The following is a 23,786-nucleotide window of genomic DNA, read 5'->3' as shown; positions in this document are numbered from 1 at the left end:
AAAAGAAAAAGAAAAAGAAAAAGAAAAAGAAAAAGAAAAAGAAAAAGAAAAAGAAAAAGAAAAAGAAAAAGAAAAAGAAAAAGAAAAAGGAAAAGAAAAAGAAAAAGAAAAAGAAAAAGGAAAAGAAAAAGAAAAAGAGAAGAAGAAGGAAAAGGAAAAGGAAAAGGAAAAGGAAAAGGAAAAGGAAAAGGAAAAGGAAAAAAGGGACCATATCTGGCCCTAAGGCCATAAAGCAAAAGGCTGAGGGCTGAATCCCTTCCATACAGACTGATCTTCAAGAAGACAAAACAATTCTGGGGACCCTGCTAGCCATCAGGCAGCATAGGCAGTGAAGGGCTCAGTGCCTGGATTTGCTCTGTGATCACATTTCACTTGATACCACAGGTTCAGTCTGCTGTGGGCAGTTTGTGAGGGCAGACTGGTATGTATGCAGCACAGACATCAAGGATTAGAAGCAGAGAGTCAGCCAAACAGGGAGCATCAATACACTATTCCCCTAAAATTTACACCTCTTCTCACCCACCTCCAGTCCTGTCCTGACATCCCCTTGCTTAATTGCTGCCTATTTCACTGTGGAAACTACCACTCTTAAATTCTCTGCCATGTAGTTCTTGGTGGTGTTTGAACCTCGCATATTTAAAGAGAAAGATAAAGCAGTTCTTGTCATTAGATCTACATAATGCATTAATAGTGTACCAAAATGCATAAATAAAAGCCATAAAGTCTTCATTTTGATGCACATTGTGTGCTCGTCTTTCTCTAATGGCATTGCATTAAAGCATCAATTTCAGCATGGTTGGAGAATAGGATCTTCAAATTTCCATTGACATTTTAAATACTATGCCTTTCCTACACAATGAATCGTTATCTCTAGAACAGGCATTTTGGCTGCATGAGAAAACCAAGCAAGAACTTGGTCTAATCTTTTATTTGTATTAAGAAATTTGGACATATTCACTATTTTATTAGCTGCTAAATCATCAGACCTGTGCACTACTATTACTGTTACAAGGTGCGAACACTAATTGTAAGATTCTTACAAAGGAAAAGCAATATATTTAATTCACTTTCCCCTTTGGATTTCAGACTTGCAACCAAATTGATTCTGAGGTATTTGGTTTTGTTTTAACATTGTGTATAGAGATGTAATCTCTACCACTCTGAAATTATGTGGAGTCAAAAAATTCAGGATTGCAGTTAGAGAAATGTAAGGTGAATAATTCTTTTGCTTTATTTCCCAAGTACACTAGCTCTAATTCTTAAGACCTTGGCACATTAAACAAGAGTACACTGTCTTTTGCAAAAATAACTGTTTCAAATGCTGAACAGTAGAAACATTAACACATTGGATTAATATCCAAGCGACTTCTACTCTTCTGGTTTTCACTCTTCAATAGATGAACAGAGGAAAGGAAGAAAAGGAAATAGAAAGAAGAAAAGCCCTCAGAGAGCTGGAAGATGGGTTTAAGTTGCCTTGTTCTCATTTGAAAATTAAATTTGTAAGATGATAAATTCATAGGAGTTAATGCATGGTAGTTTCAGAATTGGCACAGTGCTTTGATTACTGCACACAGCTCAGGAAAGCTCCGTAGCCTGTTCACAAAGTTCCTTCTCAAGACATATCCAAACTAAATGTAGATTCTGTGTTTTATTTTAACATATATGCTTGTAAACATATTTCATCAAGAGACATATGTCTTCCAACACTACGATAACTACAGCAATTCACAGTAACTGAAAGAAAATTCCTAGAACAAAGAAAAAGGGGCACGGAAAGAACTAATTTCTAATGGTTTGTGATTCTCATAACTAGCTGCTGCTGAGCACAGCTCTCTTAGATCAGAGCTGTGAAGGTCTACACAATCCCAACAAAGAACCTCATTTATTTGACTCCTGCAGTAGTGTTCAGTAAAAGTCCATCAAAATAATATAATAATACCTAGCATCTCCACTGCCAGGAAGGTTCCAAACTATATACTTAAATGCATTATAAAGAACTTGAATTGTTCTGTCCCCACACTCTCAGTAGGTTATGAAAAAAAAAGAAAAGAAAAAAAAAAACACCCAAAAAACACAAATGTATCAACTGGCTTGAGAAGGTGAAATTTTCCAACTAATATTGCTGATCCACTTTAAAGTATACCAGATATTTCTTTTATTAAGTTGTATCAATTCCACTGCTTGAGAGGCAAGATTTTCACACATGCCTTACTTACATATCTATGTCTGAGCAGATCATCCTATACTCTCTTTATAGCTAATGGAAAGAAAAGGACAGGACAGAATTCCTCTCACCAATCTTAGATGTTTGATTCTTCATTGCAAAATGCTGCACCCTAGGAGGACTACTAGATATAAATGGAAGGGGGAAAAGAAAGAAAAGGATTATTACAGATTATTGGCATTGCATGCATTTGTATATAACAAAATTAATCTCTTTCCTGAAATTTCTCAGACCAGGCTGTTGAACTTAATATCACTACAAGTAGAAACTATTTCTTTAAATGGATGGATTAAATTTTTTTTAAAATCATGCTCCTATTAGTGTTATATATAACATGAAATTCCATGTTAAGTGTGCCACATAAGGAACAAATATACAGTAAAAATGTTCTCATTAGCAGGCTGAGCAGACCCTGGACACTGAGCACAGTACAGAGATCATTACAGCTGATTCACAGAAGAGTTGTATATCATAAAAACTTTCTTAAAAGTCAAAGTGAAAAACTCATTCCAGGGAAAATGAGGGGGAAAAAACCAAACAAACACTAAACTGAGCAAAATGTCTGTAAATCTGAAAATCTTGTAATTGTTCAATATATTCTCTTCTGTATATAAAGAATGCTCACCCATGCTGCTTTATGTGATTTCCCTTTTTAGTTTCTAGACTATGACATTAATTAGCTGTGTCAGGATGCATGCTGAAAGAAAGATTATATCGCTACTTTTAAATAAGAGGCTTCTGATATCTGTTATTTGTTTAGTCTATCTCTTTGTTGCTTACCTTCCATGCTAACATGTAAATAGTCTATATTTACACCATTTCTTCCAAAAAAAATCCTACTAGAGATTTGACATACCAAACAATTCTTTTACAGCACATTTCAATGCAAACATTTCATTTCAGCACTTCAGATACCTTTTCGTATGCAATGTTATTCACTAGATGTCTGTGAGTTCGAATCCACAATGCATAGGTAAAATTGTTCTATTTTCAGATGAACTTTTCTTCACAAGGCTCTGTTTACCTAGTATCTTTAGCTGTCTACCTCCTCTTACCATCAGAGCATCTACATGTACATGTCCCAGGGGAAGCAACACTGTTGTTTAGTTGGCGCTATTTTTAATCAAAAGTCTTCACAAACATAGTCTTTAGAAATCACATGAGTAAGAGTGCAGAATATCATTAGTGTCTTTCACCACAGAAATACTGAGAAAGTCTGATGTCATTAAGCTGCTGAAGTAGCGAAAGGTTACTATTAGAGCTCACAACTCTGCATGTTCCAATTCTGTTTGAGTCTCTTCTTTCCTTGCAAAGGTTCTGCTTGGGAGATTTAACTCAGATGTCATACAAACCCTTCTCTGAAGTAGATTTAAATTACATAGCTTGTGGGGTAGAATTGGGCTGCCTCAATTTTGCACACCTCTTGAAGGAGACATCATCAGCCTGCCCTTCCTCTCCACTGCCAGTCTTCTCAGCATCCCTTGCAATTTGTTACTCCTTGAGAGAGTAATGTCTTCTGTTTGGTCTCTGTGAGTTTATTGATGTAGACTTGTGGGAGGTTTGGACTGCAAATTTTTGTCAGTCTTGAAGGAATAGAATAATGACTTTCATTTCATTATAAATAATCTATTTTAAACACTATTTGGGAATAATTTCAAGCTTTTAAAATTAAATGACAGCTGCATCTTGTTTGTGATGTGCCGTTAGTAAGCCTAGCTCCTCTTTTCTCCCAAATGAAAGATTTCCTGAAGAAAAAAGAAAAAAAAAAAATCAATATTCTAGTTACAGACAGTGTATCAGAGTAGTGTCCGAGCTATTTTATTACAAAACTACAGTAAAACTGTGAGATCATACAGCATCACAGCAGGTTGGGGTGATTCTTTTAGTAAGTATCTCATATTTTGGACTTATCTAGTCAAAATAAACACAATTGGTCAATTCATGTCTATGTGACAAGAATTCATTATCTAATTTTATACAGTTCTTATATTTTCAATTTTGCATTCATTTTATCTCTTATACATCTTACATTACATCAGCTGAAACTGGAAGAATGGGTGGGGGGAGAACTTCATGCTTATCAGCCTTCCAGACAAAGCATCTGGGACAATAAATTCACACTGTTTTAAAACTGAGTTCAATCACATTATGCTGAGATTTACATTCTTCAGGATTTCTGCAGACAGAAAACTAAGTCTGTTCTAGAGATCTTTAAATTGCTGGTGCAGTAGTATAGCCAGAAAAATTCACTTGCTTGACTCACTGTATAAAACCTCAGCTTTGGAATTTCTTTTGGTTACTTACCAAGAGCAAGAGATAAGTGTTCTTTTTCCTATGACAAGAAATGATGATATGACATTATATTGTTTGTTTTTTGAGCTTTCTTTTCTCCTTCCTCTAAATCCTTTGAGATGAAGCCTGAAGTGCTTTCCAGCACTTTGCTGTCCCAAAGTTGGCCTCATCTGTTGGCTGCAGCTAGAGATGAGCTGCAAGTAGCATGACCCAGTTTGCCTATCAGTATTCAGTTCCCAGGGTTAGGGTGACAGTTTTTCTTCATTTCCATCAAAATATGCCAAACAACTTCAGCCCAAACTGGAAAAAAAAATAAAAAGAAAATAGATGAGCCAACATAGAAGCAGTCTTTGGCATGAGGCACACTGTTAGGACTTCTGAGCATTCTGCTCAATAAACCACCTAAGACTGCAACTACTCAGGGTAGTATACAGAAAATTCTTATTTGTCCATAGTGTATGTTACATTATCACATATGCCCTATGCTTGTAACAGCATTATCTAGCATTTTTTTTCTTGGACTGTTTGCAAACATGCAAAGTAGATGCTTTGCAGACCTTCTGAATCAGACATCTGTGGTCCAATAGTCTGCACATACAGGAAGCTAATATAACCCTTCTAAGCCATTAATAGCAGTTCCAAAAATTTCATTCTGAAAAACAAGTAATTGTAGATGCAGAGCATATGTTTACACAAGTGCTCTGAAGTAGCAGTTAGATTTCTTCTCAAGTAGATAGTACTTACCCTAGATGGAAGCATTTTTCAGTCTCTGAAATAATTGGCAGCAGACCCCATAAGAGTTTATCTAAGAATTATGTAGATTGCTAAAACACAGTAAAATACCAAAACCAATTTCCTAATACTCTTCCAGCTAGCAGCCTAATTTTAACAACTTCCCCTTGACCAGCAGGAGTGGCCTGAAGAGTTGCCTCTTTCTACTTACGATAATGTATTCAAATAATTACAGTATATTGATAGCACAAAACATTTCCTCCCTTCTGAAAGGCAGCACAATAACCTTACTTTCTCCACACCATTCATTCTGAAAAATTCCTTTTCCCTATACAGCTTCCAAAAACCACTTGGCTCTACCCAGTTCCCCAAACCAGCCAATTCCATCACCTGCCTCCACACATACCTCCAAGTTGATTCAAACTGGAGCTGGTCTACGCTGCCATGCTCCTTAGCTAAGTCAACCACTCAGAGTAAGAGGAAATGCATTCAATATACAATGTTACGACACTCTTAATCATTACGATTGGTTTTTAGTGAATAAAACATGCTACAAAATCATCAGGCAGTAATGTTGTTGTCATTTGCTTCATCTACAGCAGCAAGGCAATATGACCTAACTACAACTCTTCTGTAGTTCTTCTACTGTAGATATCACAGTCGTAATTTTGAAGAAGAGCCTCGGTGGTTTAAGCATACTGATGACAAAAGTAATATATGAATTATGAGTTCAGTGTTCTAGACAGCTTTAAAAATGAACTCATCCTTTGGTTATGTTTACTGAGGTCTAAGATCTCTGCTTTTAATTTTATACAATCACCTTCCATGCAGAAAGAAAAAAAAAAAAAAAAAAAAAGAAGGAAACTTCTGGGGATGTATACAGAAGGGCTCCATCTCCAAACAGGACCAGACAAAAATGAAACCACCCTGCTGTACAAATGAGCAGTAAATCCTGCTTAAGGGAATGGTTAGTGTGCTGTCTGAAAGCAAAATGGAAAGGAAAAGGAAAAGGAAAAGGAAAATGAAAAGGAAAAGGAAAAGGAAAAGGAAAAGGAAAAGGAAAAGGAAAAGGAAAAGGAAAAGGAAAAGGAAAAGGAAAAGGAAAAGGAAAAGGAAAGGGAAAAGGAAAAGGAAAAGGAAANGGAAAAGGAAAAGGAAAAGGAAAGGGAAAAGGAAAAGGAAAAGGAAAAGGAAAAGGAAAAGGAAAAGGAAAAGGAAAAGGAAAAGGAAAAGGAAAAGGAAAGAAAAAAACAGCAACACCACTTTCTCATTCATTTAATAATGGATTTTCATTGAAGTTTTTTATGTTGTGATCTTTTCTAGCCAATCATTACTTCTGAAATCATTTAAATCAAGTGGTAGAAGTTGCAGGTGTGGGAGTTACAGTTCCAGCTACCAAAGAAAACAAGTCATAAAAACAAATCCTAACAGAATAAAATGAACTACTTCATTATATATATTAGGCTTAAGTACGTTGCAGTTTCTTATAAATATCAGTTCCTGTAACAAAGGAAATTAGTTTTTCTCATAGATTAGTACCTGGGATTCTTTAGTCTGGAAAAGAAGAGGCTCATCACTCTCCACAACTGCCTGAAAGAAGGTTCTAGTGAGCTGGAGGCTGACCTCTTCTCCCACATAACTAGCAATAAAACAAGAGGAAATGGCTTCAGGCTGCATCAGGGAGCTTCAGGTTGGATATCAAGAAACATTTGTTCTCCAAAAAGCAGTCAGGCTCTGACCTAGGCTGCCCAGGGAGGTGGTGCAGTTTCCATCCATGGAGTTGTTCGAGAAATGGTCAGATGTTATACTAAGGGATATTGGTGGTAGGTTGATCATCTTGGAGGTCTTTTCCTTTCTTGGTGATTCCATGATTTCAGAGGCAATCACATGCCAATTAATATTAATTAAGATCATAAAAGATGGAAAGTCATCCAGGAAGCAGCTCTAGGGTGGGAAGTGGTGCAACATCATTTCCACAAAGCATCAGTCTGCTTAATGGGCTAAATCACTGTCATGTCTAACACCTTGAAACCAGCCAGCCACATAGGAAGATATCAGCCTCCATACACACAGTGTCTTGTAAACTGGCAAATAGGAAAGAAGTAACATAAAGGTTCATTCAAGGTGCCACAGTTTTTGTGTTCTGTTTTTTTGTCAGTGGAGCTGGAGATTAAACTTCCTTATGCTTTACACATAAGAGCAGCCTTCCTCCAAGGACAACTGATGTCTTTATATAGCGAGCTGTAGGTGTTTTCCTGCTGTCCAACAAGAGCAGACAGAGGTCTATGAGAACAACATTGTTAAAATATTTCTTTTTAATATTTTGTTGGGACTGATGCATCTTCACTGCCCACTTACACATCTCCAGACTGTGCTGTCACAAAGTGTGTTGTTGGTGCATTGTCATCAGGAAATAAATAAAACAAAAATGAAATTGGAAAATGAGAATTAAATATCTACAGATCATAATCTACAGTAACAATGGGGGAGGACAGGAAGCAGGATCTTTGTTAGGGGAATTAAAGTCACCAGCAGTCCTTGAGATAACACCCAGTAAGTAGCACCCAAGTGAAAAAAAAATACCACGAGGTACCAATGAATGTCACAGCACTCAGCCAAGGCAGTCAAAGCCCTCAGAAAGAGATGTTGCAGAATGTACTTAAGCACTCACTGCCCTGACAGCAAGTCTAACCCTGCTGTGGACAGGAATGTAGGTCAGAAAGGGCAAGGTAAGGAGATAATGCATTCTCATATATACATATTTTGGAACAGAGAGGAAAGATGAATTTGTTTGTTTGGAGAACAGTGAGATTTTCAAGGAGGTTGAACAGCACATGCAGGAAAAAAAGAAGGAAAGAAAGAAAGAAGGAAAGCTAATTATGAAAAAAGAAAAAAGAAAATAAGGAAGGAGAAATAATAAGATTCTAGTGTCAAAACCACTTATTTGTTGGAAGAAGAACATGAGTTTCAAGACTGAACCGCACACTGGGTGAGAAAGCAGTGAGGAAGAGGGAGGAATACTAAGAACAAAAAACAGCAGATAACGGAACAAATTTATGTGTGAACAAGCCTAAAAAGTTAGAGATACATATGTAATTATCCCTGCCATGTAGAGGTCTAGTGGAGAGTGCTCAGGAGAGGGGGAGATTAACCCAGGCAAAATCTGATGTCAAATAGATTCTGTCTATCATCCAAAAGTTACTGAAATTCCATCCTAAAGAAAGCATGCTTTTTACAGAGATAAATTCACATAATTTCTTCTCATTGGACCCTGGACCCTTCAAAGAAAGACAAGAGGGAACTTTTAAAAGTCATGATAGAAGTAAACACTTGTATCATTAAAGGGCACTTCTTAAAACAGATGTTGCTATAGTTTTTGACTTGCTAAATACAAGGAATAGTGTGAAATGGAGTACGAAAGACTAGAGAGAAAGAGCTCTTCACTAAAAGGTTACTAAAAGCCTACTGGTTTAAACAGTGTAAAGCAACTTCAATATTATGTAGTCTGAGGCACTCAGCTGGGTGCCAGAATTGAGAGACCTGTTTTATTAAGCAGATATACATCAAGTCTATACCAGCGCCTGAAAAAATGTGAAGCACTTATTTATACTTTCATATTTTACAGTGATCACAGAAATACAGCATGCTGTGGTTTCTAGGTTTTAGGAAACAAATTTCTTCAATTTTGGAAGGACATCTAAAAGTCTTTCCTGCTGATAATCCAGTAACAAATGCTGAGCCTTATTCACAGCCATGTAGTTGCACTCATGAAGAAAAAGCCACACATACACTGGAGATCAAAAGTACTTAGAGACAGAGCCCTAGCTCCTTAGAGACAAACAAGCAGAAGAATAAATGCTCTGAGGTATGAAACAGCTGAAAGTACAATTACAGAAGGTACATAAAGCCAAAACCTGACAGACTTTGGTTTTGGCATTAACAAAGAGGTTAAACAATCAAAATAAATCATGTTAAGCACCTGTTCCTTCTGTTTCCTGCTGTTGCATCCAAATGTTATTTAAATTCTATTCTTTACTGAATTAGATTTCAAGTTGCAATATCATGTCAGAATCACAGTCAGTATCTTGCTTCTCCTGTCATTCAACCCAAAAGTGGCTCCGCTTTTATTGAGAGCTGGCTGCTCCTAGTGCTTCACTCCTACACCGGCATACAAACATATATGTAGCTCACTCCGAAAGTAATGCCTCCTGTTTATTTCTATGGATAATATAACAGGTACAAAGAACACAGGGACAGCACTTTATAAATTCTTTGCTACAAAACACTATTTTTCAATATAGTCACCACCATTAGCTATTTATTTTTACCAGTGATGAACAAGAGCTTGCATGCTGCACTCCTAAATATGTCCACCAGTGGTGGTGAAGCACTGTCCCTGTCACCACAGCTGAAATGCATCACTCACCACCTCACTGTGCTCACATGCACTGTCTGGTTTCCAGAAACATTCAGCAAACATAAAGAAATGTCATTGGGTGCCATTTATTCTGCATGGAGGAATTCAATGACACACCTCTGCTGCACTTCCCTGTCAAATGCTATTGTGGCAGACTGCCCCTCTGCTGCCATCTATCACACAGCAACATGTAATGGAGTACTGGTGAGAAGGTTCAGCCTCTACTGCCATACCAACAACTGCCTTTGATACTGCAAGCCAACAAAACAAAATTAAATGCTTTACTTTTGAAGCAACCCTAATGCGTACATACACATCTGTAGTAGTCCTTTATTATCTTCTTCATGATCTATACTAGATAAATTATTCCTTGACACTTCTGGATAATTATTCCTGTTCTGATGAATTATGAGGCCTAAAATCCAGAGATTTGAAGACATGCAATAGAAAAGTATTTGTGCAAGCTGCTCAAAACAAAAGCCTCTCAAAACAAAATAAAACAAAACAAAACAAAATCTGCTGTGTTTTGTCTTCTGCAAAAAAGCACTGGAGAAAAACAGGCTGTAGTGTTCTCAAGTTGCTAAAAAAAAAAAAAAAAAAAAAAAAGGCCAGGTTTTACAAGCAAATCTCAGAATATTTACTGTAAACAACACAGAAAGCTGTATCTCATACTGTGCTTCATTTTTGAGAGGACAGGCTTTGAGTTAGCTTGTACCCTGAAGATAGGAAGGAGGACAGGGATGAAAAGAGAATCTCTAGGAAACTGCATATGTCTTTCGTCTCTTCCCTCTCACTTTTCTCCCTCACCATTCCTTCTTCCACTTATTTTTTTCTCTCCCACTTTCACAAGCCTCCCTTGAAAGCCTTGATCTTACTGACAGCATGCAGCATTCACCCCTACATGCATCTATCCTTCTCCCAATCTTTCTTGCATAGCTAGAGCCGGCTGTTCTGTTTTATCATCAGCCCAACCCTTAACCTACCGTGGAAGCCTCTCAGAAGGCAACAATAAGCATAGTTATTCAAAATCTATTGCTAAGCTATTTAGCTGTAGTCTTTGCCTCAAGTGCAGTCTCAGCGAGAGTGCAGTGACATGCAAAGGCACCCACATGCCAGTGGGTTTTGTCAGCAGAAATACTAAATGCCCTGCAGCATCTGTTAATAAACCTTTGTCCTCAGAGCAGCATCAGTTACAACCAAGCACAAAGCTAGCACTATGCCTTGCATGCTCGTCTTCCAGATCCGCCTGCACCAGAGCCCTAGAAATCCTGTTTCAGTGCTACAGTAATACAGAGTCATGAATGTGCAGGAGGTCCCTGTCTTCTCTTATTTTCCATGCAACAGCCAAAGCAGCAACTCCCACCTCATCTTACTCTCTGTCCCACCATCATCCTTCCCTCTGCTATGTCTCAGACAGACCTGACCTTCTTGAATACCTCCAGGGATGGTGACTCTACCATCTGTCTTCCTGGGCAGCCAGTGCTTTGCTGCTCTTCTGAGAAGTTATTCGTGTCACACAAACCTCCCCTGAAGCAACTTTCCCACAGCGTAAAATCCTGCCTGACATCAGTCTTCATCAAACCACAGGTTCCTCTGATATTTAGGAGTAAGCTCAGTTACTCAAGCTCTTCAGTTACAAACCACAAACCCAACATTAGTGCTAACAACAGCCTCAGCAACACACATAGCAGTGCATGGCTAATTATATGCCATTTGTCTCATCATTGCCATTCTTCATCCAAACTCTTCTTGCCCTGCAGAATCAAGCAAGTAAACTCCTCTCTTCTACCCTTGCTCTTCTCATCTGTTAAAAATTAGCATAATCCTAAACCAGAACATAACTGTATCAATATTACAGCAGTCTGCACTCATCCCAGTGCTTACCAAAATGAAGTGCTTCATCTGGAAAATAACTTGCTGGGTTTAACAAGAACAAAATCTTTTCCAACCTGCTGATCAGTGCCTTAATCTCAGTTCTAATGCTAACCATGGTGTTAGCAACACAATAACAACCATTGCATGTACAGAAATTAATAATGATACTTAAGAATAGACAGGGCCTTGACTAACTCAACAATAACATTTTTCCTTCCTATCATTTCAGACAGCCATTGCAGAGCCAGCCCTAATCCTGGCTTTGTCTGGGGACTTCCTAGAAACTGTTAGTCACTTCAAATTGAACTGGGGCAGTGGAGGAGGATCGTCTACATAAGTAACAATATAAATCATGTCCACACATATTTAACAGTGTGCTACAAAAACCCACCTGCTCAGATCCTAAGCCTTCCAACTCTCTGTGTAGGAATCAGGGCTTTTTTCAAAATAATCACTCAGAATTAGCAGAGCACCTGCAGTATCGTATTGCTGAAAGCATATCTGTCACTCACCATGTTCAGAATGACTTCATCTCCTATGTTGGCCCCTTCACATCACTGCCTTTCTGGTAGTCAGCAATAGGTTTGGCTTTGCTGTTCCTTATCTCCAAAACCTTATGCTTAGGGTCAGCCCTGACTGTTGTAGGATGGCATCAGTGTCCTGTACAGGCAAGAATCAATGACTTCAATTAAAGTCAGGTTTGGTCACAGTTAATCTGAGGGCAGGCAGGAGCCCTCTCTTTTTGATGCAACCCACTCTGGTGAGGTAGCCCCAGAAGAATGAGCCCAGTAGGTCAGTGGAAGAGCTTGGCTCACCTCAATCCTTCCTAGGAAATAAGAGATATCCAGGGCATGTATCAGCTGGTCAGCTGTCTGTCATAGTCATCACAGGCAGATCAAATGCAGTCTGAGATGGAGATGACAGCACTGCTAAGAGGAGTCCCAGAGCAGTTCCGTTCTACAAAAGAAATCCCTTGGGGCTAGTGTCACACCTCCTCTGTATCACAGGAGGTGAGCCAAACTGACAGCAGATATCAGGTTATGCATTGCTAAAAACACACAACCAAGTGTCCAAGCTTCTTTGACAAATATTATGTTGGCTAATAGAGGCATCAAACCACAGGGTCTGTCTTCAAATGCTAGGTTTGCTCCTGTTTAAACTTCCTTTTTTATTCTAGTTATATCCTGACACACAACACAGAAAAGGCAAAAAGCAATATTTTTCTCCTAACTAGTCAGACTTACAGAATCCTTTAGGCTGAAAAAGACCACTAAGATCACATAGTCCAACTGCTAGCTCATTCCTACCATGCCTGGTAATCATGTCCCTCGGTGCCACATCCTCATAATTCTTGAACACCTCCAGGGACTTTCAATCCTTCCTCAACTCTCCAGTCAGGACAATACAACTGTTGGTTAGACTATGGCTGTGGAACTTTTTGGCTTGCCTGGGCTGCACAGTATGAAGAGGGATTGTCTTTGGCCACATATATGAATCAAAAGTAATGCCTCCTATTTACTTCCATGGGAACTGCAACTGATACAGTAAGCACAGTAATAATATTCAATAGAGCAAATTCTCAGCTACAAAACATTTATCACAATTTATCAAGTTCAATGACACCCCTTTGCTTCAAACGCACTTCCACATCAGACACAATTCTGTCAGAGTGCCCCTCTGCCACCATTTGTCACACAGCAACAATGTGTAATGGAATATTGGTGGGAAGCTTCAGCCTCTACTGCCATACCACCATCACCTGCCTCTGACACTGTGGACCAACGTAGTAAAATAGGCAGCATTACTTTCAGAGCAGCCCTCATGAGATATATAATATAGTTAATGTATACAAATAACAAAAATTATTTTAATAATTAATATTTTTAATTCAAGGGGAAAAAAAAAGAGGGCAACAAAAACTTTAAACTAATGGGAATTTTGAACTTGTTTCTGTGAAACTAACATGTCAGTCTGGTTCAGTGGCAGTAGTTGCAATTCTTAGTGAGTTCTCAAGGTGTTTGTCAGAGATTTTTTATTAAATTTTACTCTTCCTGTGCTTCATCCTTGAAAATGGATGAAGGGAGTCACTACCATGATGATGCGTCTCAGCAGGATGGTTGCAGGATGTGCTGGGCCAAACCACAGTTGGCCTTCAGGTTTCAGACATTCCTGGGTTAGACCTTACTGCTTCTAGACTTAGTAAGTTTTTGGAATGGGATCATGGTACTATGTTAAGAGCTGGGGAAAAGGTTTTCCAGGAAGGGAAGTAAGCTTTGCTCATGATTGACAAGTAAACAGTAGTGCCTTCAGAAGCCAGGCATGTAAGCCTGAGATTTAGAAGAGAAAAATAATAAGATAAAATATTTCTCTGCCTTTTCACTACATGACCAGATTTCTTAAAACTGTTTTTCTCTGTGGGAGTCTAAATATGAGGTGGTCTGCATATTGCTCTTTTCCCTCAGAGCTGTTATCTGAAAGTTTACAGCATCCAGTCTCAGCTTCAAATTCTTGAAACGCTTATAAACAGCAGTGGAAAATTTATGGTAGAGTGAGTGCAATAGAATGCTCATAAAAATACAAAAGAAAATATTTTCTTACTCCCCAAAAATATGCTGAACCAGCACTTTCATATTAGGTAATCCTCTGTATGCACGCTGTGTACTTAAAATCAATTGTATTTCTTCCATTTCAAAATGTTTCAGTTTTGAAGACCAATTTTCCAGTTACCTGTACATTCCTATCATTTGTAGTATAAGGGAATGTTGATGACAATGAAATATGCTTTCCATGTGCTGGAATGGAGTTGAGAAACTTGTTTCAATTACAGCTGATTATGGTAGATTTTCCTGCCTTTATGCCCTCTACTGAAAACTGACATATTATTCAGGCCTCTTGTCCTTTTTGCACCTGTCCTGCTCACATTATGTTTTAGTCATTAGTAATATTTGGTAGGAAATGCGATATCATGAACACTATATTTGTCTACTTCGAAGAATATTTACCACCTTGTGACAGCTGTTGTGGATTCTGACATTAATGTACTCAGTTCTTTTAAAAGGTTTGACCTAATGTTACTACTTACTTACAGTGCATAGCTTCTTTGAGATATATTTAAATATTGATAAATATCAGGTCCTAAAAGTTTCTAACCAGGTAAAAGTACTTCAACAGGTCTTGTAGTCTGATCAGCAGCTCCGGTCTCTCCACCCTTTCCTGACTGTTAGGTGTCTAGTTTCTCAGATGTGATATATATAGTAAATTGGTGAGATATATTTTGAAATTCTCAACTTTTCTATTATCTGCTCAAGTGGTAAGTCTAGCCTAATATGTTCAACTGCGAAAGCATCAGCCTGAACCTAGGAATTACAGTCTGGAGACACTGACTCATTATTTCACAATAGGCTACCTTTGGGGAGTTACTTTTTTTTCCTGTATTAAACAGCTCTAGCAGAAAAAGTCAGGGCATTAGGGGTTCTTTGGTTTTCTTTGAAGAAGCACACAAACACCAAACCAGAAACTCTCACCATACCAGCAAACCTGGACACTGCAGCATGAGTACCATCAGCTTCTGTGAGACTTTGCTGCCTGTGCAAAGGTCCACTGATGTGCACCCAGCTGCAGTGCCAGAGTGTTCATCTGAAAGTTTGGAGCTGACTGAGTAACAGTTCAGATACAGAGGACTCAGGAAACTTTCCAGCTATCCAGACTATCTGGATATCTAAACTATCCAGAGTTTAGATGTTTTTTCTCTGTATATTCATAACAGTGTGAATCATAAGGTAAAAATTTGCAGGTGTTCTACTGCAAGACATACGTGAAATTTAAGGACACTTCTTAGCAATTTAGCTTAGTTTGGGCAAAGATTTTCAGTTATCGTAGGCATTTTCCGTGCTTATTTGTTGATTTCCATTCCTTGCTAAGCCTATGTCTTCTAACAGAATGATGTAAATTTAGTATTCTTTATAGCAGAGAAAACTGTCACAACAAGCAATTATTGCTCTATCATTCTTTTTTATTATTATCATTATTATTTTTTATTTGTCAAGATAGGCTTAAGTATGCATAGGTCCTGTCACCTACTCCAAGAAGAGAACAATAAAATTTATGTAAAGACAGCTTGCTTTCTGGCTGATCTGTGTGCATTTACTTAAGAGGAGAAAAACTGGATGAGATGCGATTGGCTGTCCTTAGTGTTAAAAAGTTATGTGGTTTTTGATCCATAGTGAAAGAGAGCATAGGAAAAATTCAAATCTTTCCACAGGGAATGGATAAACAGATAGTGCAGCTATCTCAGTCGTCACAGGTGAGGGGTCCCACAGTTACTGAAGCAAAGGAGAAATAATGCGGTTTTTACTCATAGCAAAAGGTTAGCAATTGTGAATTGTGTCCCATAGTCGGAGGCTAGAGGGACAATTGTTTCTGTCTGAGAATAACTAATAGCCGCAATGATCTGTGACTTAAACTGGAATATAGTAATTACCGTTCCAGGCCAGATCTGTGCTTTATTTCTAATCAAAAACAGGCAGAACGCTAAGCTGGCCACCCGCCGTTAGAGAATGATAAGGAAGTGGAGGGCATTTTCTATACTTAGCACTGGAAACGGCATGACTTATTTTTTGAGCTCTGATACACCATTTTTAAATTAAGCCACACTGTGAAGCTTAGGCACTTTTAATGTATAAAAAAACATGGTTTAGTACAGGATTAGGGGAAAGACCTCAGAAAGCCTAGCCTTGAAAATATATTAATTCAGATAAAATCCAGACATCCTCACCTGTGTCTGTAGTCTATTTAATAAATTTTGCCTCCTAAATGTAAAAGAAACTTAGATATTTCTAATTCCACTCTGTTTTTACAGAGAAACAAATGCAATATGTGCAGCTTTAACATACAGAGTAAAAATAATCAAAGCATAATATTTTCAAAATTCCCTAACCAGTACCAAAAAAATAATTTCTTCATAAAAGTTGTCTTACTTTATCCTTATATAATTATAGACCTCTCAACAATATTCTCAAATACATCATGAAGTATCCTTTGTGTAGAATGGTATAAAGTGATTTTCCACTGCTTATAAAAAAGTTGAGCCTGAGTTTCAAGATCAACCAGGTTGCTGGCTAATTTTTAGAATTCTTTTTTCATGTTTCAGTTTTTCCAAGTGCAATGTCTTGAACCCGGATCACAAAAAAAACCAAAACAAACAAACAAAAAAAAAACTGCTACTAATGCAAGGTGCAGGATATAAGGATTAAACACAGCCCTGTAGAAAATGACTTACTTGGGGGTACTGGTAGATGGCAACCTGGACATGAGACAGCAACGTGCTCTCCCAGTACAAAAAGCCAATTGTATTCTGGAGTTCTGCGTTCCGATGTGGAGTCCTCAATACAGGAAAGATGTGGACCTGTTGGAGTGTTTCCAGAGGAGGACCACAAAAAGGATTCAAGGGATGAAACCCCACTGCATAAGGACAGGCTGAGGAAGCCCTGAGAAGAGAAGGCTCCAGAGAAACCTGAGAGCAACCTTTCAGTATCTAAAGGGGGCTGTGAGAAAGATGGGGACAGACTTTTTAGCAGGGTCTGTGGTGACAGGACAAGGGAAAATGGTTTCTAATTAATAGAAGGGAGGTTTAGACTGGACAGAAGGAAGAAGGTTTTTTTACAGAGAGTAGTGAGGTAAACTGGAACTGGTTGCCTAGAGAGGTGGTGGATGCTCTGTCCCTGAAGACATCCTTGATCAGGCTGGGTGGGGCTCTGAGCACTCTGATCAAGCTGCAGCTGTCTTTGTTCAATGCAGAGGAGTTGAGATAAATCTCCTGTAAGGGTCCTTTCCAACTCAAATGATCCCATGGCAAACTGTTGTAGCTTTTGGTATAGCTTCACTTTGTCGAAATGAAACATGATCTAGCAGAGTGGAAAGGACTGCACACCATCATTAAATAGATCTGTTTTTGACAGGAGAGATGACATCTCTGAAAATGGCATCTTTTGAGCTGTGTCTATTGAGACCCTACAAACACCAGTCAATTTGGAAATCAGAATACAAGTTAAAAATTTTAAATTATCCATATTATATCTTACTTTTACAGCAGTACTTTCACTTGCAAATACCTAGTTTGCATTTACCTATATGTGTTGTGGTGATGGATCTTTCTGGTACATCCTTGCAGCTTTGAGGAAATTGGTGAAAAACTGCTTTGGCCGAAGGAGAGTTTCCACTGTCTGAATTCTGATCAAGTACTTCTCCCTATTCCTCCTTGGCAACAGCTTTCCCCATTTGCTCCAAAACCAACCCAGCATTGCTGAAAAACAGATCAAAGAGTGATGGAAAAATATTTCCATGTCTAGACTATCCGAAGCCATTTGTTTTCAAAAAATAACGTACCAAATAGCAATCCAAATCAGTAAAAGGTAATAAAAATGCATCCCAAGACCTTTTATATTAGGTCTACAGGGTATTTATTTGTCTTCTCTAGAAGAAAAATGTAAACATTACCTTCAGCAGGCTCCTGCTATTTCCACTGCCATGTCTGCATCCACAAAGGAAATTTCCCCCAAAGGCTATTTAGACAGCAGCATCTGCACTGGGATGAGAGGAAGCACAAAAAAAATCTGGCCAGGAGTCTGTAAACCACTGTGTTGTTCAGAACCCTGAACTTTGATAGCACAAGTGAATCAACGGAATATTAATCTGTCTCCCCAGAAGTTGCCAAGCCACTGATAAAGTTTGCAGCAAGATTTCCTTCAAGTATTTCTTTCTCACAGGAACTGCTCTGAGTAAAAGACTAAAACCTTCATTTTAGTAATGTCACTCTCTTAGCAAGATACTGACGTCCATCATGGGTTCAGATGATCAAGAACCGAAATGTTACATAAACAACTATTTGATGCAACTGAAATTTTATTTTCCTTTAATTCTGAGAAACACAAGAATCTACTTCAACCTTTAATTGAAATCACAAGCTACTTTCTAAATGACCCAGAAAAATATATACATTCTTTCCCTGAAAAGCCAAAATATGGCATAGGAAAAACATACAGAAAAGTGGAACCTTGGTTACAGCTCTGTTGATAGGTTAGACAAGGAGGTAGCTTGACTGTGTATTTCCTTGTCTTTATTAAAAAGGTAGAATTTTTTAAAAATATGTAGTTTTTCCTTGAAAATAAATTTCAAGCTCCTCTTCAGACTCAATCAGGACACAGTCCTTTCCATTTCCCTGATCTGTCAAGATTTGACAAATAAGTCCTGAAAATTGTAACAAACTTCTGTTTACAATTAGATGACCAATGTTTACCATTAGACGACTGTTTACCATTAAATTCCCCCTGGCTCAGTCTTGCCATCTTTTGAAACTGCTGAGTCACTTTTTTGTCTTGTTGCAAGACCTGAGGTAGGCTTCAAAAGAACATAATATTTTTTAAAGGAAATGAGGGGACAATAATTTCTGTCCTTTACTTACACAGTTTAGTGAATAGTGATCCATCCAGAGAACTGCAATATGACTTGGACTACCTGGTCTTACTCATTTTGTGTTACTCATTCGTCTTTAGCCCATCAAAGAATGTTAGGGCTAAAATAAAATGTCCTTTCAAGTAGTTCAAGGCCTCACAGGGGAGCTTTTAGGATCTTCATTGTATAATATTTATCTTTATGAGAGAAAGTTCTCTCAGTCATTAGTGCTTGGGACCCAAAATTGTTTACAATGTGTATCCATTTCTTTGATTTGTGTTTTGCAATTGATTTGTCTTGAAACAAAACAAGGGGAAATGCAAGCTGACATTATTTTGTTCTATTGCTACTTATGTAATTCTTCAAGCATATTAGTTAAATTACTACAACCTGTTGTTGAAATTAAATAACAGTAATATTTGCAAGTGGTTTCCATCATCATGTGATGTGCTCTTGTGGCATCGTAGAAGATCAGTGATGTCAGTACTCCAAAGTTTACCATCTAAAAAAAAATTCAAAAAAAAAGAAAAAGTGGTGGAGGAGGAAAACATTCTTCTGCAACTGCAATCTGGAATTCTTTTTTTAAAATTCATAAATTATTCTTTTTTCTACCTGCTTTTGTGTGTGTGTGTGTTTTCATGAATCAGCTAAGTCTTTGTGGTTCTTACAGCAGAAATGGATCTTTGGGAATGAGGAGCACAAGTAAGAGAAAAATCAGTTACTCAACAAAAATTTTTCTCTTGCCATATTTCCGGAGCAGCAGAGGCAGAAGCAAAATGTCTGTGCAGTCTGACTAAAGACAGGTGGGGCAGTCTCATCTATCTGCTTCTCCTGACCATCTCTGCCTTAAATCCTCATCTGCAATTAATGATGACATGTTCTAATCCTCTTCATACAAGCTGTATGAAGATTGTAACTTCACATGGGAAATATCAGGGGAACAAAAACTCAAAAAATCCTTCTTTCTCACAAAGGCATTCAATTAAAAAAAAAAATCTTTAAAAAAATATATAATAATAGTAGGAAGTCAAATTATGCATGAAGGTATGCTTAGAACTAAATATCTTCAGAAAAACAGCTGGGTTTTCAATTTATTTCTGTTCCTCTGTGGGAATGAGATCTTGTCTGAGGGTGCAATTTATGCCTGCATTTAGAAGTAGTCATCCCTGTGAGTTGCTATTATTCTTTTCCAGTAATAAAAGAAATAGCAGTAATCAGATTTGTTTCAACAATTAAATGATAACCTAAAAACTTGTCAAGAAAAATTGCTCCCAAAGAAGACCAACTTTCACTCACTACTCATTTTAATTTTTGCTGCATTTTTCCTCACCATCAGATATAAAAGGTTTCATTTATTTTCATGGAAATGATAATCTAAAAAGGGTTTATTTATACTCAGATGATATCACGTAGCACTGCATCCTCAGCTTGGTGCTCAGAAATATCTCCCATGATCAGATAAATTTACTTTATTATTATTATTATGCCCATATAAAATAATTTGAGAATATTTATTTTTCTTTCAATTGAGGCAGGGATTTCATGACATTTGAACACAGGCTCTTCTTTCTTTTTTTTTATGCTTTTGCCCTCTGGTCATTGTCAACCCCTGCAGTCAGAATAACAAATTCCTCTTTATTATACTGTCAGTATGCTGTCATTATTTGGGGCTTTTTCTTCTCCTGGAAAGCTGTCTTTGAAAAGCTATACTTGTTGTTCAGGATTTATAGGACTGTACTGATCTGTCAATTTCTGGTATATCTAAAGCAGTCACTGTAAATTTAAGTTACTGTAAATTGATGTCCCCAACTGGGGACATCAAGTCATTCTGGGAAGCAATACCTTCTAATTCCTTGTCCACTTCATATAGGAAATATAAACATCTCCATATCACAGATTGATTTCTATTTGCTTTTGCACTAAGGCTACCATTTTTGTTATGCAGTCTCGAGTCTTAGCTGGCTTCTGAGAAGACTAAACCTTATGTGAGATTTTGAACATAGGTCTTCTGCACTAAAGCAAATGGTGTTGCCAGTTGAGCTTTTAAAACAGCTGTCAAATTCATGTAAAGCTGATTTTTTCCCATAATTATCTTAGCACAAGATACTATTTTAAAAGTCTTATTTAGCATCCTCCACAGAGTAAGAAAGGCACTTTTAGTTTTGTCAGAGAATTATTGCAGATGTTATTTTTAGCCACACACACACACACACACACAAAAGAAATAGAAACAGAAAAAAGAAAAAGCTTGTTTTCCTATTCCACACATTTCACAGGAATTTTGCCACTGCTTTTCACAAGATCAAAGCCTTCAAAATTTCAATGTCATTGCTAGGACAAAAGACTTGGAACTGAGAGTTCTACGTTTTGATTTCTGGCAGACTTCAGTTTGAGGTAATAAACATTTGGACCTGAAGCAAAAGAACTCTGAGGCTCAAAAAGCAATGGAAGCAATGAACGTGCTTCAGAGATGTAGGCAGGTCCAGAAATCCTTAGCCTCCAGTTACTTCTTCTGCATGAACTACTTCCCTAAATGTAGCCTCTGCCATGCATAAATTGAGATTATTAGTATTCTGAGCAGTTGTGAAATGTTTTTACACTGGGTAAGAAAGAAGTTTGTTTATGTTTAGAGATACTAATTCCTGGTGTGCAGAAATAAACCCTGTTCATCTGCTAAAAGTTTGGCTTCCACGTACTTAATAGAATGACAAGCTCATAGGGTTTGGAGTAATTTCCTAAATTTTCCCTTTGCCTGAGGATTTCCTGCAGCCACAAAAAAATATCCTGGTTGTAAATTACTTCTAAGTGGTTCCAAAAGTCCTAATTCATGCAGTTCTGAAATGCCATCATTTTTATTCTCAATTTATAGGAGTCACTGTTCCAAAAATAGCCTGTTACTGATCGAACGTTACTTATTCTCAGCTGTTCTTGGAAAGCAAAAAGAAATAATCCCATATGAATAAGACCTGCTGGCTAGCTTGGATTCTCCTAAGGCAATGTCTGTTCAGCATGTGTCTGAATCTCTAGGTCCTTATCCCAAAGTACTTACATTTTAATTAATCTAAATGACAAAAGGTAAAACAGCTATGTTATGTTCATGCTGCTATATCATCAGCAAGGGATCCCGCATCCATCTTCCCCTCTCCTTCCAAAAAGGTCTTAGCAAGAAACAATGTCTTGCTCAAACATGCTCAAGTACATTTATGGCCTCAGATTAATAACAAGAGGCCTAATGCTGCAAAATACTAAGTGTCTTGGGCTCTCTCTGCAGTCAGAGTTGAAGACATCTAACAACTCAAAGATGCACTTGGGTTCTAATAGTGTACGATGCACTAAACCTGCTAGCTAGGCTAATCAGCACAGACTTCTCCTCCTTCTCTTTTTACTGTTTATCTTCAGAAAGGTCTAGGTCATTTTTTACAATTTCTTGAGCTCATCAAGTGGAGGCAATTTCTGGATTGTCAAATCTTAACAGGTTTTTATTGGTTACTAGCCTGTTACAAATAAATTTAACATATTACCAGCTACCTACTTCTACAAACTGTAGGGTTTTCCTGATGTTGATCTCTAACCTTATAAATAGCCATCATCAGTTAGCTGAAGAAATCCTGCAAATTACAGCTTAAAACTTCTGAAAGATGGTTTTCATCTCCTGAAATTGAGATTTCTTTCACTAGAACTTACAGAGTATATAATTATGACATTTTGCCTTCTCACAGGTATTTGGCAGATGCAATTTCTACTTCCATTCTCATCCCTGGGCCACCTGGTACAGATGTTACCTTTCTAAAGCTGATGCAAACATGGGAGGAGGTGAGTTGCTTTTTGCCCTCATATGTAGAGCTACTTTATGTAAATTCATGAGGGCTGTACATATGTGGGATCAAATTCATTTAATGGTGGCTTTCACCGAAGCTCCACAAAGCAGATTCAAGAGTTTTGCTGAGCTCTAAAATTGATCTTGTTGTAAAGTAGTGCAAGAGGAAATAAAGGGGTCTGAAGAGTCAGATGTAAGCAGCTGTGGGTTTACCTAGAGGGTTATGGCAGCCTTACCCAGTAAATGTCAGTACACACAGTGCAGGGGAAAGCTGTAGACATACCGGGGAAAAGAAGGACGTGTCCATTGGATGTTGGACTATAAATTAGTGAAGAACATCCAATGCTATCTGAGAAGTTCAGGCAGTGCAGGACAAGCTCACAGTCTTCAGTTCTAAATCTGACCAATCTTCTCTGCAGCTCTGGACATTTAAACATTCAACATCTACTTAAACTGAGGGGAAAAAAAAACAAAGGTAGTAATATAACGCTTCATTTCACAGATGTATTTTAAAGGTTTAACCTTTGTAAGACATTCTGAAGATGAAAAGCACAGCAGAACTCATTATTTTGCTTAACTAAATATCTCTTTGCCTAGCTGAACTCTAAAATCTTTTGATATTAGTTCATCACAAAGATGTGCTGTGAGAGAAGACTTTTCTTGCTTTTGTGTTGGCCTGTAGTCATTTCATGCCACTGCATGTTTGATTTTATTTCTGTTTTTGTTATTTGTAGCTTTGCAAAGAAGTGACTTTTCCAGCAGTGCATAAACATAGTTCCTTCATAACAAAGATGACAAAATCCCCAAATCCTTGCTTTTCACAACAATTCAAATGTAATAGCTTAATGACATTACTTCATAAAGCATCTAAAACTCACTTACATATAACAATATTTAAAAATAGAATGTTAAGACTTCCTGGAACTGTGCCAAGAGTAAAATCATTCAATATTGAGATGTTTGGATAAAAAAGTAGCAAG

General features: G+C 37.7%; 1 protein-coding gene and 1 long non-coding RNA gene across 5 annotated transcripts in view; one reads left to right on the top strand and one right to left on the bottom strand.

Annotated features, from left to right (window-relative positions):
• HTR1F (5-hydroxytryptamine receptor 1F) overlaps positions 1-23,786 on the top strand; it is a 109,722-nt gene that overhangs the window by 29,325 nt on the left and 56,611 nt on the right. For all 4 annotated transcript variants that reach the window (XM_015879935.2, XM_032448371.1, XM_015879926.2 and 1 more), the window contains exon 2: positions 22,709-22,802. The gene's annotated coding sequence lies outside the window, so the exon portion shown is untranslated. The remainder of the gene's footprint in view (positions 1-22,708; positions 22,803-23,786) is intronic.
• Positions 1,633-23,327, bottom strand: LOC107322197. The gene is made up of 5 exons (XR_001558848.2): positions 23,090-23,327; positions 18,036-19,491; positions 17,666-17,841; positions 4,529-4,816; positions 1,633-3,969 (listed from the first exon to the last, which is right to left on the bottom strand). It is a non-coding gene; the product is annotated as an uncharacterized LOC107322197 (long non-coding RNA).

This window comes from Coturnix japonica, chromosome 1 (genome assembly GCF_001577835.2).
Source record: "Coturnix japonica isolate 7356 chromosome 1, Coturnix japonica 2.1, whole genome shotgun sequence".
Classification (NCBI taxonomy): domain Eukaryota; kingdom Metazoa; phylum Chordata; class Aves; order Galliformes; family Phasianidae; genus Coturnix; species Coturnix japonica.
The sequence above is the reverse complement of the archived record's forward strand: the minus strand, read 5'-3'. Positions and strand labels throughout refer to the sequence as shown.